The 14,658-nt window shown below is 40.4% G+C and overlaps 1 pseudogene; it reads left to right on the top strand.

Annotated features, from left to right (window-relative positions):
• Nucleotides 1–8,015: 8,015 nt before the first annotated feature.
• On the top strand, nucleotides 8,016–13,510 carry LOC148916540 (3-hydroxyisobutyryl-CoA hydrolase-like protein 5; annotated as a pseudogene).
• Nucleotides 13,511–14,658: the final 1,148 nt, after the last annotated feature.

Genomic DNA, 14,658 nt, shown 5'->3' with positions numbered 1-14,658 from the left:
TATTTGTTCACAATTTTGTGTGTAACTGCTGCCAAGTAGTAATGCTATTAGCTGGTAGAGTAAATAACCAAGTTTCTGCCTTGTCTTTCAAAGTGAAAGGAAAAAGACGTAACTTGATAGCTTCAGCAGAAAAACCCCTAATCAAAATATTCTTGCAACCCACAATAAATTTTGCAATATGTATGTTCGCATCTTCATTGGGCAGCCCACGGAATGTTGGCAAAATCTCAAGCATGTGGTGCTTGATCTCGAACGAATCACCCTCTTCCTGGGCCGGATAGACTATGCAATTAGGAACATCAGTGGCATGGGCTGCCAATGACTCTCTGAGTGGTCTACCTGCTGCAGGTAATTCTAACGCCATGTTACCCTCGTCTACAAACAAATTCTGCAGAAAAGTGTCCTGCAGGAATCCCCAGCCCAATTAACTTCTCTTCGCATGCAGAGTGCGCTCTGTTCGGATCAAATCAGATAAGATGTGTAGTTCTGATCTGTCGGACCATGCAGTTTGCAGAATCAAATGTATAAATTGTTCAATTTTTTTTTAATATTAATATTTTGACGAAAATTAAAAAAAATAAAAAAAAACAGAAAAAGTGTAAACAAAATCAACTAAGAATATGATAAAAACAAATTAGTTAAAACAATCCCCGGCAACGGCGCCAATTTCTTGATAGGATTTTTAGTACCTGCGCAAACAGGGTTAAAATCACTGAAAATACTTGCAAGAATACAAGGTAATTGTAGTATAAATGCTCATGCAAGGTCGTTGTCCCCAAAGATTGTTTGACTAATCTGTAATTAAACTAACTCTTAATTAATAACTAAAATAGATTTTATCAAATATTTGAAGTTTATGAATTTGAAAAGATTAAACTAACAGTAAAAGAAATCTGAAAGTTGGGAAATAATAACAGCAAAGAAGAAAACGATTTCTTTTTAAAGACTAACAATTTAGAGAAAACTAGGGTTTAGCCAACACCGTCGCAATCCTATGCAATTCTATCAATTACTTATGAATTTCCACATATATGCTTTGAAGGTTAGGTTTTCCTAATGCATATTTTCCTTGTGATGTTCAAGCAAAACGTATATCTAACATGCAATCCGTCTGTGATGTTCAGGATCAAATATAAACATGCAAGACTCATTAAGCTTTGTGAAAACCCTTTGAAAAACCATGCAACCCTTAAGAGCGTGATGTTCGCCTTAAGTGAACTTACAATTACTAATCACAAGAAGCCCTCCTCAATTTCAGGGTGATGTTCCAACAGAAATTGCATCAAATTACTTGTCTACATATCCTAATGGTGATCAGTCATTAAAATAGATAGATAGTTTTAAACACAGTGATTAATAATTCAAAGCAAACATGCATCCATTCACAAGAAAATTAATAAAACTACATATTCATGCTAAGGCTTACGGCCTCGCCCTAGCAAAAGGAATTAGTTACACATAATCATAATTGAAATCCAAGAAAATATCATTCGAATGAGTAAGAATGAAAACACCTGAAAGTAGCGAAAATCCAAAACCCTAGCAATTGCTCCAAAAGCCAAAAAGAAGTTCTAAAAGGAGCCTCTAAATTAGTGAAAAGAAGCTTAAATACCTCCTAAAACCTAGCTACCCAATCCCCACAAGGAAACTAAGTTAAAATAAAATAAGACTAGGAAATAAAGTCCAAATTGGATTAGGAGAATCTGCCCAAATCTGCCCAGCCACGTTTTGGTCTCAAATCTCCTCCAAATCTGGTCCAAGATAGCTCATTTTAAAGATAAAAATATTCCAAACACTTCTCCAGAAGGCCACGAACCCATCCGAGGTCATCTTGGGCTCCAAAAACGCAATATAAGCCCAAAACGTCACTATTCCAGCACTGCACATCGCTCCTTCATTTATTCACCAGGAAATCATCGCTTAGTGTAAAAGTCTGATATTTTGATACGATCAAGCTAAGTGACTCACGTACGTCCTCCAACTGGAATTACTCCAAAATTCGTCCATTTGATTATGTTTTGCTCCAGAGAGAGTCGAAAGTCCTATATTGGAAATATAATTCAAAGTATCAAAATTCTTCCAAAATATTAACCAAAATATACTAAGAATAGGGTTAAATATACAATATAAAATCGACTCATCAACAAGATTCACACCCCTTGGAATAGTTAATGCAATCTTTCATCATGGTTGGCCAGAAGTAGCCATATCTCCTAATTAACCAGCACATTTTTCTCCCACCTTGATGCGCTCCACAGATTCCTTCATGGGTTTCCCCCATAACTTTCATGTATTCTTTCTTTCCGAGGCACCTTAAAAGCACCTCATCCTTGCTCTTTCGGACCAAATCTTCATTCCACATAAGGTAGTTTAAAGCCATGATTCTGACTCTCTTCTCGGAGGGCAAAGTTGGATATCGTAGATAGGTCATGATAGGATTTCTCCAATCATCTTCAGTGATTGTGGCAGAGTTGACATCTATCTCCATCCCCCTGGCCAGAACAGATGGTAGGCTTTTCTTTCCTATCCTGATGATTCTTTGTACACAGTCTTCGGGCATTTGTACGCTGTTGCCACCGGGCCAATTCATTGGCCGCAAAATTTTCTTCCCTTGGGATATGTTCCCAAGTGGCTTCTCTGAATTCTGTCAGAAGATTCCTAGCTGCCACCAAGTAGACAGCCAAAGAAGGGCTTAGGCACTTGTATTCCCCAAGCAATTTATTTTAAAACCAGCATGGAATCTCCTGCACTTTCCACAGATTGATCCCTAGTTCTACCAGATTTCTAAGCCAATGATTAAGGCCTCATATTCTGCCCTGTTGTTGGTGCATTGGAAATCCAATTGGAAAGAGTAGCAGTGTCTGATTCCAAGTGGTTCTTCCAAGACAATTCCTGCCCCTGAAGTTATATCAGTTTTTGATCCATCAAAGTATAACTTCCAAGGTGCAAGATGAACTGAGTAGATAGGATTGTTGAGGCAGGTGTGAGCTCTGGTTAATAGATCTTGCATTTGCTATGTCTAAAGAGTCCATATTTTCAATCTCCTCTCCGGGATGATCTGCTAGGAAGTCTGCCACAGCTTGTCCTTTGACGGCTTTCTGAGGAACATATCTGAAGGCAAATTCTGTCAAGGCCAAGGTCCATTTTCCAATTCTGCCTCTTAGCATTGGTCTTGTTAGCATGTATTTGATCAGATCTGTTTTGGCAATGATATAGATGGTGTATGGCAGCATGTAATGTCTGAGCTTTACAGCAGTGAAGTACAAGGCTAGGCAAAGTCTTTCAATTGCAGAATATTTTCTTTCCACTTCTAGAGTTCTGCTTAGGTAATAAACCGCCTGTTCCTTTCCTTCCTTGTTATCCTGAACCAATAAACTTCCAATGGATACTTCTGATGCAGATATATAGAGCTTGAGTGGTCTGCCTCTCCTTGGTGGGGACAGAACTGGTGGATTTGAGAGGTAATGCTTGATTTCCTCAAAAGCTTGTTGGTGCTGTTCTTCCCACTTAAAGGTTTGTTCTTGTTTTAATCTTAACAAAGAAGAGAAAGGGCTGGATCTTTCCTGCAGAATTGGATATAAATCTCCTTAAAAAATTAATTTTTCCTAAGAGACTTTGCAATTCCTTCTTGTTCCTAGGTGGCAAAGCTTCTATGATGGATTTTGCTTTGTTTTTGTCGATCTCTATGCCTCTTTGGTGGACCAAGAATCCTAGGAAATTTCCCGCTTGAACTCCAAAAACGCACTTCTTTGGGTTCATTTTCAGTTTGTGTTGCCTCATTCTTAGGAATGCTCTTTTTAGATTTGTCATGTGGTTTCCCTCCTCTGGTGATTTAATCACAACATCATCAATATAAACTTCCAGGGAATGTCCAATCATATCGTGGAAAATGTAATTCATTGCCCTTTGATAGGTAGGCCCTGCATTTCTCAAACCAAAAGGCATTACAGTGTATTCAAAAGCACCTATATGCCCTGGACACATGAAGGTCAGCTTTGTGGATATCTTCTTCGCCATCATGATCTGATTGTAACTGCGTTGCCATCCATAAAAGATAGCATCTGGTTGTGGGCAGCTCCATCTACTAGCATGTCTGCCATTGGCATAGGGTACTCATCCTTGGGAGAGGCTTCATTCAGTTTCGTAATCCACGCAGATTCTGACGCCCAGCTTTTTCTTTTAGAACTGGTACAATATTAGCTAGCCAATCAAGCATAGATGGCAGGCCTGATGAATCATGCCTTGAGCAGCCTTTCTATTTCTTCTTTGACTTTTAGTTCTGTGTCCATGGACATCCTTCTTCCGGCTTGTTTGACCGGAAGGTATCCCTCTTTGATTGGCAGCTTGTGTTCTACCAATTCCCTGTCTAATCCTGGCATCTCATGATAATGCCAAGCAAAACAATCTTTGAACTCTTGTAGAAGTGCAACGAGTTCATTCTTAAGTGGCTCTTTCAATAGTGCGCTGATAAAGGTAGGCCTTGGATCCTCCCCTGTTCCTAAGTTTATTTCCTGCAAAGGATCTTCTACTCCGGCAGAGTCATCCAAAGGCGGCTGGTGCAAAATCTAGCACTTCCTCCCGTAGTTCCTCTTCCTCCCGGCTTTCCGTGCTTTCATGAGTGAATTCTGCCATATTGATGGCTGGATTCTGCGCAAAAAACTTTCTTTCCTCCCAGTATATCAACAATCTTTTTGTAATGGACCGGATTGTTGCAGCTCGATCCTTTTCTTGTTGATTGGGACTAGACATTAGTGCTATGGAAATTTAGAACAAAAGGTCTGTTCCAATCCTCCAAGGAATTGGTTAGACCTTCTTCAATGAGCCTCTGGGCCGTGACACCATGGGGGCGGCCGTTCTGGTTGACTCCAAAGAAGGTGAAAGGACCAAGGTCATCATGATAATACCTTGCCTCACAACACATGGCAGAAGGTAGAAATGGCCGTGGATCGGCCTCTATTATCTCCATGTAGCCTTCTTCATTCCATAAAGCTAACTGTTGATGAAGAGTGGAAGGAACACATAGACTCTGGTGAATCCAGTCTCTGCCAAGCAATGCATTGTAAGTGGTAGAGGTAGTATCTACCACAAAGAATGCAACCTTCAGCTTCTTGCTTCCTACTAAGACATCCACATCTAGGATCCCAAGGGTTTTGGTGATGCCTCCTGCGAAATTGGTGACGGTCAGGGGGTTGGAATTAAATCCTTTTCTGTTTCGCCCATTTTGCTCAAAGATTCTGTGAGGCGAAGGTTGATGGCTGCACCTCCATCTACCATAGTTTTGGGAATAGGAACACCCCCAAAGTTTGCTGTTATAAACAAGGGTCTGAGGTGGTTTGCCATTTCTTTGGTTGGTTTGGAGAAGCAAAGCTGATCTGTAGCCGACTTGTGGGTTGTTCCTTCTGGGGACTGCCTCGCTTGTCGCTCGCATTTCTTCCGCTTCGCCAACCTCGCATTCAAAACTTTCTTGGGAAAATACGCCTCCGTCCCAGAGTGCTCTTCTCATTCTACGCCTGTAACTTTTCTCGCGTAATGAACACCATATTGATGCCTAGGTCAGCACGTAACAAGTCCTCCACCCGCACCAAGGCCTCGGCTTCGCATCCAATTCCTCCGTCCATAATCCATCTGTTCTCCATCATACTCCTCCGCCCATTCTCCTAGTTCTTCTGCTCCGAGGAGCGCATTCTCGTCATCTGTAGATGGTTCATAATCCACCGCTCCTCTTCATATTCCTCAACCCAGTCTCCTTGCCCTTCTCCCGGAATAGGATCGGTTTTTTCCTCTGGTCGGGGAGTTTTAAGTAGATTTTCTGAGGCGGAGGTAGAATGGATAGAAGGTTTCTCTGAGGATTCTGCTTTTTCAACTTCTGTGGTTGAGAGATTGATTGTTCTGTCTGGGAAATATTTCGCTCTTTCCCTTTTTGGCAGATTGGCCTCGAAGCACTGTATGCGTTTTCTCGTTATTGAGGAATGTGCAGATCGTCTCAACCTCCTCCTTTGGGTTCTTGTCACCCATTGTTGGTCTGCCACTTTTCCCGATGTATACCACCGCTTCAATGATGGCCGCCAAAGGTTTATCACTGGGCACTCTTATTGATTTTTTTCCTTGGGCTGAGTCATTCTTCTGGATTGACAGCCTAGGTAGTTTCTCTGTCTGCCTTATCTCGGGCGTGGTTCCAATCCGGTCAAAAACACTTGGAGTGGGCAGATCCTATTTTTCCAGGGATTACCTCCACCACCTCACACTTGCACTGCTGCAGAGCACTATTCCAAACTGAAATGGTTGCTTTTGGTCTTTCCATAGTCTCCTTTGAAACTATTCGCTTCTACCGAGTCACCTCTATAGTTCGTCCTTCTTTCGCTCGCCAATTTAGGTTGACCATATTAACTTGTGGCGGGAAAAGGATCTGTGGTGACGGATGGAGGTTTTTCGCTAGCTTCACCTTCTTGCTGTTATCCTTCCTCAGTATAACATCTCTGAAAACAACACAACTATTGGTAGAATGATTCCAAGAATTGTGCCATCTGCAATACTGTCTGCCCTTGAGTTCTTCTGGTTTGGGCATTCTGTGAGGCGTCTCTATTGCTTTCTGTAGCAACATTTCATCAAACAAAGCATCTACTTTGGTCAGATCGAAAGAATATACTTTGTTCTGCATGGGTTTGTTTGGAACGAACCCTCCTGTGAATGGTGGCGGCTTTTGATCCCTTGGAGGCTTTGTAAGGGTTTTACAACTGATGGGATGCTTTAATTTTGCCATTTCCGCAACTGCAACCTCTCTCTCCTCCGATTCCTCTGCATCTTCTTCTGACTCCACTTCAATCATATGTATTGAGGAAGAAGGGGATTTGTAATACGTGCCTTTGGAAGAGTTTCTCTTCTGCTCCTCTCTGAGCAATTCTCGTACTTGGCCGCTTTATCCGCCAGCCTCGCAGATCTCCAAACAACATCCCATCAAATCTTTTCCTCAGAGAAATTTTGAGGCCAACCTGAGCCATTTGGATGAAGTGTCTTTCTTCGATGGGGATTCGGCACTTCATTTTGAGCTTCTGAACTGTTTATAAAGTCTTGGGCAGGTTCATCTTCACTGCTTGAGAGCGGCAAGGTCACCGATGCCGACTTCTAGCCAATCTCTGTAATAGTAGTCATGGAAGACGCTCTCCATTTGCTCCCAAGTCTGAATAGAATTTGCTGGCAGGTTAGTGTACCAAGTGAAAGCTTGTCTAGAGAGAGAGTTCCCAAAAAGTCTTAGCTTTAACAGTGGGTTATTCTCTATGGCTATGCATTGGGTGGAAAATCTGCCTACGTGCTCAACTGATGAAGCATGAGGATCCTCTCCGTTGAATAAAGTGAAGTTTGGTACTTTAAAACCTGGGGACAAGGGTATCTGATCGATGTAAGGTGGATATGGCTTCCTATAGGTGGGCCTTTCCCCCCGCTTCAGCTCCATCATTTCCCTGATCATCCTCTGCAATGCCCCCACGCCATTTAGAGCATTAACGGGAGGGGTTTTGTCCTGCTCGCCGAGCAAATCGTGGTTCTCGCCTCTATATGGTCTAGGCGAGAACTTCTTCCCCGTGCTCCTCCTCTTCCAGCCTCGGGTGGTTCCTCCAGCTTGCCCCCTGCTTTTCTGCTATTAGCATAAGGATAGTTTCTCCGCCTCTCCTTCCTCTTGCAGGTGGAGGGAATGGATTGGGGTCCATCCTTCCGGGCCTGTAGGGTAATATTGCCGGGTCGCTTAGGCAGAATTTCCATAGGGAGATCTTGTGGGGCCGCTTGCTACTGAACAAGTCGAGGCTCGCCGATTCTGGACTTGTCCCGCGCAGAGCTTCTAGCCGTATGGGGCCAGACGCTCTGGACAGAAAACCATTTCCGTGTCCACTGGATTTCTCCCTCGCTCGTATCCCGCCACCTGCACCGAGAGGATTCTCTTGATATGGCCATGCCAATCCGGTGGGGACCATAGGGAAGGTCTAGTTGCTTTGACCACCTCATCGGGATTGGGAATTCTCGCCATGGCGCCTCTGATCCTTCCCGAATTGCTCGCTGACTCGCCATTGCATCATGGTCGCATATTATTTAGGTATCTTGGCCTTTGTGTTGTGACCTCTTGTCGTAATACGATTCCTCGACGTTCATCCTTCGAGCCGGCCCCGACCTCCCGCCCTCGTCCGCCATGTGCCAATGCCGCATCACTTTCTTCGATTCCACCTTCCCGAGGGCCACTTGGTTTATTTCCATGTCGTGGTGTGGGTTCTGCTAGAGCTTCCAGATTCATGGATCGTAAAGAACTCAATGAGAAAATGTATACGAGAAGTCCCATCAAGGCAAATTGTTTGCCCGCTTTTGCGTTACTCCTATGATGGAAGGGCAAAGTTCCCAACGCTTTGAGAACCATAGACTGGTCAACAAGTCAGCTTTCTTTGGTGTACGAGCGCAACGCTAGTAATAAAAATTCTAGCAGATTTAGTTTGGAATGGATAACTTGCGCCTAAGTTACTGATTTCTGCAAACAAACGATTGTGAATTTGGGTGAGGAATATCTCCCAAGTAAGTTCTTTTCTTGCCTCGATCGTGAGGACTTTAACAATTTATCTCAAGATAAAGAGGTTGTTCGCCGTAATGGTTGATGGAATTTAAATCGCTTTTAGCGTAACGCTTTTACAAAACTATAACAATAAATACTCATGCTAGAGAGATGAAGATACAGCTTGGAACTCCATTTCTGTCGAGATGGAAGGTTCTGCTCGGCGGACTGGAAATGCCCGGCTGGATCGAGACGCTGGATCGACCGCTGACAACCTTGATCGCTAAGCTTCAACTATAAATCGATACCAAAGGTTGATTCGCGAGCTTCAATGTACCTTAAGCTTTGTGAAGCTTCGAGTGGGCGTAATCGCGCTTCTTCAAAGGGCGTATGGTGCTTCGAGGACTTCAATGGGCTAGAGACTGCGTAAAATTTGTTGAGGTTTTGCATGTTTGGGAAAAGCTCAAGCTCTACCTGTCTTGGTTTTTTGCTAAACCAAATTTGTAACGAGAGAAATCTCGTCTTGAATGACTTATTTTCTAAGTCCGAACCTTGGGAATTCTAATCTAAAGCTGGTTTTCACTTGGAATTCAAGTGAGCTTCTGGTTGATTTTGAGTTGTTTGTTTGATTGATGACTTGAGTGTTGGATTGATTGTTGTTGTTGTTGTTTACCCTGTTCACTCCTTCTTGTATTTATAGTAAACTGTTTCTTCTCTGGAGTAGGGTGATTGTGTTTATTTATTGGGCGGCAAAGATATCTCCCCCCTTTTTCTCTTCTTTAATGGAAGGAAAGAAAATAGGATTTCTTCAGTTTTGGCAGATAGGCTCTCAAATAGGCAATCACTTCCCTGATTTTCTTGAAAAGGAACCTAATCTCTCTCCCAATTTCAACTGCCCCTTGTGATATTTTACCCGTGATGGTTAGTTTGATTCCTTTTCTGGACAGCTCCCTACTTTCCTGCTTATCCCTCTCTGAGATTGTAACTTGCTTATCTTCTTGGGAGAATTACCTTCTCTGAAAAGACAGAAGAAAAATCTCTGAATATACATATATATATATGTAAGAGGGATTTGATCTTCAGTTTTTTCAGAATCAACTTGATGTCATGAACCCTTCAATCACTTCTTCTATGACAGTTGCCATTGCTGACTTTTCTTTATCCCAGAGATGTCACGTGGGATTGTTCCTATTTCTGGACTCCCTCTTCCTATTGCCTTGTTTGCTCTGATGAGCCTTGGGCTGGTCTCTTCTGGTTTTTTGGGCTTCCATCTATTTCGGGCCTAATTTTCTGGGTGTGTCAATTTTTGGCCCAAACAGCTTATTTTATGGTTAATGATCATTTCTGGAGTGTCCATTTCCTTCAAAAATGGGCTAATAGAAAGCTGGAGGGCTTTAGCATTCATAGGGGATTTACTTAGAAAGACTCTGCTTTTGAATACTTTTCTAATATAGTAGTAGAGTGCTCATTTGTGTGGTGATTGCAGGACTAGTTCCCTGTGCAGTGACCATTTTCGGTCTATTTTTCATTCCCGAGTCTCCAAGATGGTTGGAAAGAAATACTTTTCTTTTTCTGTTTGTAGTTATATTGTTCGTGATCTTGATGGTACTGGAAACAAAAGGGAAAACCCTAAAACAAATCGAAGGAGACATTAATAAATAGAGAAGTGAAGGGAGAGTTAAAAAAGAAAAGAAATGAAGAGCATTTTTTGTGGTCATTCGTTGTCGTTGAAAATTTGACAGCACAATGCATCACATTGGTTGATGTAATCTTGAGAGAGGTTTCCAAACCACAAAAATATTGTACTACTACTGTTTACCCCACAAAATTATTGTCCCTACTTCCTTTTCATTTGTTGCAATGACTGTTTGATATTGATTGGTTTATTTATTTTGCTTTTGTTTTGCCTCTGGTACTGTATTCATGTCCTTGCTTGCTGGTTCCCTTTTTGGGTTTTCAAAGGTGTAGCTTTGGTGGTTTTCAATGCCACTGCTAGTGCATCTTCTTCTTATTTCTTGTCAAAGTTGATAGGGAGGCACATTGTCTTCTCTATTAGGCCTGACAAGCTGCAATTTTTCCAAAACCCGGTAAATTCAAATTATCCATATCTCTCATTGATAGGGCTCTCTCTCTCTCTCTCTCTCTCTCTCTCTCTCTCTCACACACACACACACACAAACGAGCTACTTAAGTAGCTATCAAATGGTCAACAGCGAACGTTAAATACTGCACCATCATCACCCTCTTCACCAACCCACTTTGCTCGCTGCATTTTTTGTACAAGAGCTCCACAGTTCGTGTAAGTTCTCATTGCTTCTTTGATCAATTTGCTTTGAGTTAGCTCAAAAAACTTAAACTGCAATGCTTCTAATTCTACTTTGAAAGATTGGAATGAAATGAGCAAGTTTCTTGGCGGTTGGCCCCCAATTCTGGAACTAATTATCTGGGATTAGTTCACTGCTCAAAAAATTCATGTTTTCCTCATTGCCCTTTCTTGTTAATTTGTTTGTGCAGCTGGTTGGCTTCTAATCCACTTTGTAAATTCAGATGAGGTAATCTCCTTGTGCATTTATAATTGCACCAACCTTTCTTTTGATGTTTCTGTTTTTAGTTTTCTTCCTGCAAATAGTGAACATGATAACTGTCTGCTAATTAGTAATTACCATACGGGTATTTATGCAATCTTTTAGGTTGTTCTTGGAGAAGAACTAGACCATGTGAGGTTGATCACCTTGAACAGGCCTCGTCAATTGAATGTCATCTCATCAAAAGTCGTATGCTCACAAAGTCAACTAGTTTTGTTTAAGTTCTTAATTCACTTTCTTTTTTTTGGTTCTTAATTCACTTTTTTTTCACTGCAATCAGGTTTCTTTGCTAGCAGAATACTTGGAAAAGTGGGAAAAAGATGAAAAAGCTGAGCTTGTAATTATCAAAGGTTACTTCCAATTTTTCCTGAAATCTTGAACTAGCATTGGTGGTTGTGGTTTAATAGATCAACGCACAACTTCGGTGAAGTCTTCAATTCCATATAGAGCCATTTAGATATTAGCCACTTGATATGCTTTGGTGTTCTTGTACAGGGATCGGGTCGAGCTTTTTCAGCTGGTGGGGACTTGAAGATGTTCTATGATGGCAGGAACTCAAGTAAATGCTTTCTCTTTTGAAAATATTTAAGTTCCTAATATATACAGAAAGTGAAGTTGCTCATGAACCTTCTTTGACAGAGGATTCCTGCCTTAAAGTGGCTTACAGAATGTATTGGCTTGGCTATCACATTCATGCTTATAAGAAAACCTAGGTAATGCTTGAAATAAAGTAATCCTATCGCCTGTGTTTTCCATTCGAAAATGAGTTCCCTGTAGACTGTATGATTCCAAGTTTATGCCACTATTTAAGGGTATCACTAAAGAATTCATGTTATCAATAGGTGGCTCTGGTCCATGGAATTTCAATGGGTGGAGGCGCATCTTTAATGGTCCCAATGAAGTTCTCGGTAGTCACAGAAAAAACTGTGAGTATGAATATGATCCTAGTGGGATGTTTATAGAAACATGTCTATCTTTAGTGTTTTCTGGCTTGATATCTATCTCTGCATAATAACATCAAAATTTTCTGTGGTGTATTTCATGATAGGTATTTGCATCTCCGGAAGCTAGTATTGGATTTCATATTGATTGAGGTTTCTCATATGTATCCCATCTTCCTGGGCATCTCGGTAAGCATGCAAATATAGAGGAAAATAGTTTTTCCTGGATTTTACTGAAATTGATTGGTATCGTGGGGAACGCAGGGGAGTTCTTTGCCTTAACAGAACAAGACTGAATGGTAAGGAATTGGTTGCAGCTGGATTGGCAACCCATTTTGTCCCTCTTGAGGTGATTTTCTCATTCCTTCCCTATAATTTTCTTCCTTTGAAACCAAGTCTCGGAAGTATTTGCTCACAAGATTTGCCCTTCTAAGTGATCTGCAAAGCTAAGAGACTGCATTATACACATCCATTATTATTAGATTCTTTGATATAATTCTTCTTCATAGTTACTATGTCAAACTAAAATTTGCTATTGAACTGTTTTTGTTCATCAGAAATTATCTGATCTAGAGAAGCGTTTGATAAGCTTACACTATGGAGATGAGAATGCAGTCAAAGCTGCGATTGAAGAATTTGCAGTGGAAGTCCAGCCCGATGAAGAAATTGTTTTAAACAAGTAATAAATCTTAGTTGCTGGTGTTTAATTGTTAATTCCACCTCAATCCTTAACATTAACATGCAAAGCTCCATATCTCGATCTCAATAACCTTTCCTTACCTTTCAGGCAGTCAATAATTGATGAGTGCTTCTCCAAAGATACATCACAAGGATAAGGAAATGTCTGATACCAGCTGGTTATGTCACTGTCAGTGTATGTGTCTTTCACTACTATGAAATAATTGTGTTAAATTATGAAGTTCAATTTTGGTCTCAAAACATCACAAGGAATTATCATAATTATACTCAAATCTTGAAGGATTCTATGCTCAAATGACCCAAAATAAAAATCACTATCCAAAAATAGATATGATTGTTATTTTTTGAATAGAGGCCTAATATATGAATGACAATTATATTGGTGATTTATCTAAGTTCTCTGGTGTTACTGGTTATGCCTATGTATCTCTGACTGCTTTTTTCCTCAGGTCGGATTAGCTCTTGGAGAGTTGCGAAAGGAAAATAATTTCCTAAGAAGCCTTTGGCCAGTAACTAATCCACCTTCAAGTCAAGAACATCTTTTACATCCTCAACTTTTACAAAAGCCTCTCCGCCCATTCCTTGCTTGAGGGTATTTTGACGTTGCAGGAGTGTAAAACGTGATTCCATTAAGGACGTCGTGTCCTTTTTGTAATATGTTGTAGATTATGAATATATAGTGGGAATGTGGAGTTTTTGTATTGTCATTGTATTGCCTCCGTATTGCATTTGTATTGTCATCATATTGTCATTGTAGTGTTGTGGTATTGCCTGGTTATTGCACTTATATTTGTTTCTTGTCACCAGTTTTTCCCAGTCTGTCTTGTGTAGGAACTTATAAGGATATTTTGTAAAAGAAAACGCTTGATTGTGTAAGTTTATTTTGTAAAGGAAAATGCTGGATAATTATTCATTATCATATAAATAAGGCACAAGAAGCACCGTATATGCATCTCTTCAATATGATTGATTCATGTTCAGCTATTGGTGTAAGAATGTGATTCCATTATTGCTTATTTATTTATTATTTATTATTTATTATTGTAAGAATGTGATTCCATTAATGACGTCACATCCTTTTAATAAATCAAACTCATAGTTGCTTCCCCTTCAAGAAATTATATTAATTAAGAAAACCAACCAAAAAGCAATACAAAAGCAATACGAAAGTAATGGCACATAAATTATGAAGTGGTAACAGACATGCAATACAAAAACAATACGGTAGCAATAAATGAGCAATACAGTGACAATAGATGAGCAATAAAAAGGCAATAAAAATACAATAAACAAGCTGGGGGCTTTTCTTTTTCTTGTGCAATTTGAAAAGAGAAGGGGAAAGAAACAAAAATTGTCAAGATAAAACTGCAAAAAGAAACAGAAAGTGATTATATCATACATTTCCCCTTATAAAATTCTATACTGATAATGATAGCCACCCCAAGCTAAGGACGGCTCGGCATAAATTAATACAACTTCAGTCAGACTATGGCATTATAGATATCCCTTGAAATACAATATACAAATTGCTGGCTCAAAGAAGAGTAACAAAATTTTGATTCCAAATCCAGCATTTCAAGTACAAATTGATGACTATAATGTCTGCGTCCATTTTGAAGATGAAATTATTTCCACCATCTTGGAGGTCCTGACATAATGCTCTTTGATAGTCACCCACCCTTCTTTAAAAAAATTTCGTCTTTCCTCTGCAGGAAAAAAAGAAAAACCAAGATCAAGATCAATTGTCCTCCAAAAATATAGGTTAATTCTGCAGAAGATACTAGAGATGATTTGGGGCCATTAATACTTGAGGGCTGTCCTTCAAGCTTAAGTAATTCATCATGCATCTGATCCATAATGAAGCTAAGGGAACTCCTGAGCATCTTCTTGTCTGAAAAACAAAAAT

The sequence above is a fragment of the Prunus mume genome, linkage group LG5 (genome assembly GCF_029339155.1).
Source record: "Prunus mume cultivar Tortuosa linkage group LG5, ASM2933915v1, whole genome shotgun sequence".
Lineage (NCBI taxonomy): Eukaryota > Viridiplantae > Streptophyta > Magnoliopsida > Rosales > Rosaceae > Prunus > Prunus mume.
This window is presented reverse-complemented; position numbering and strand designations above follow the sequence as displayed.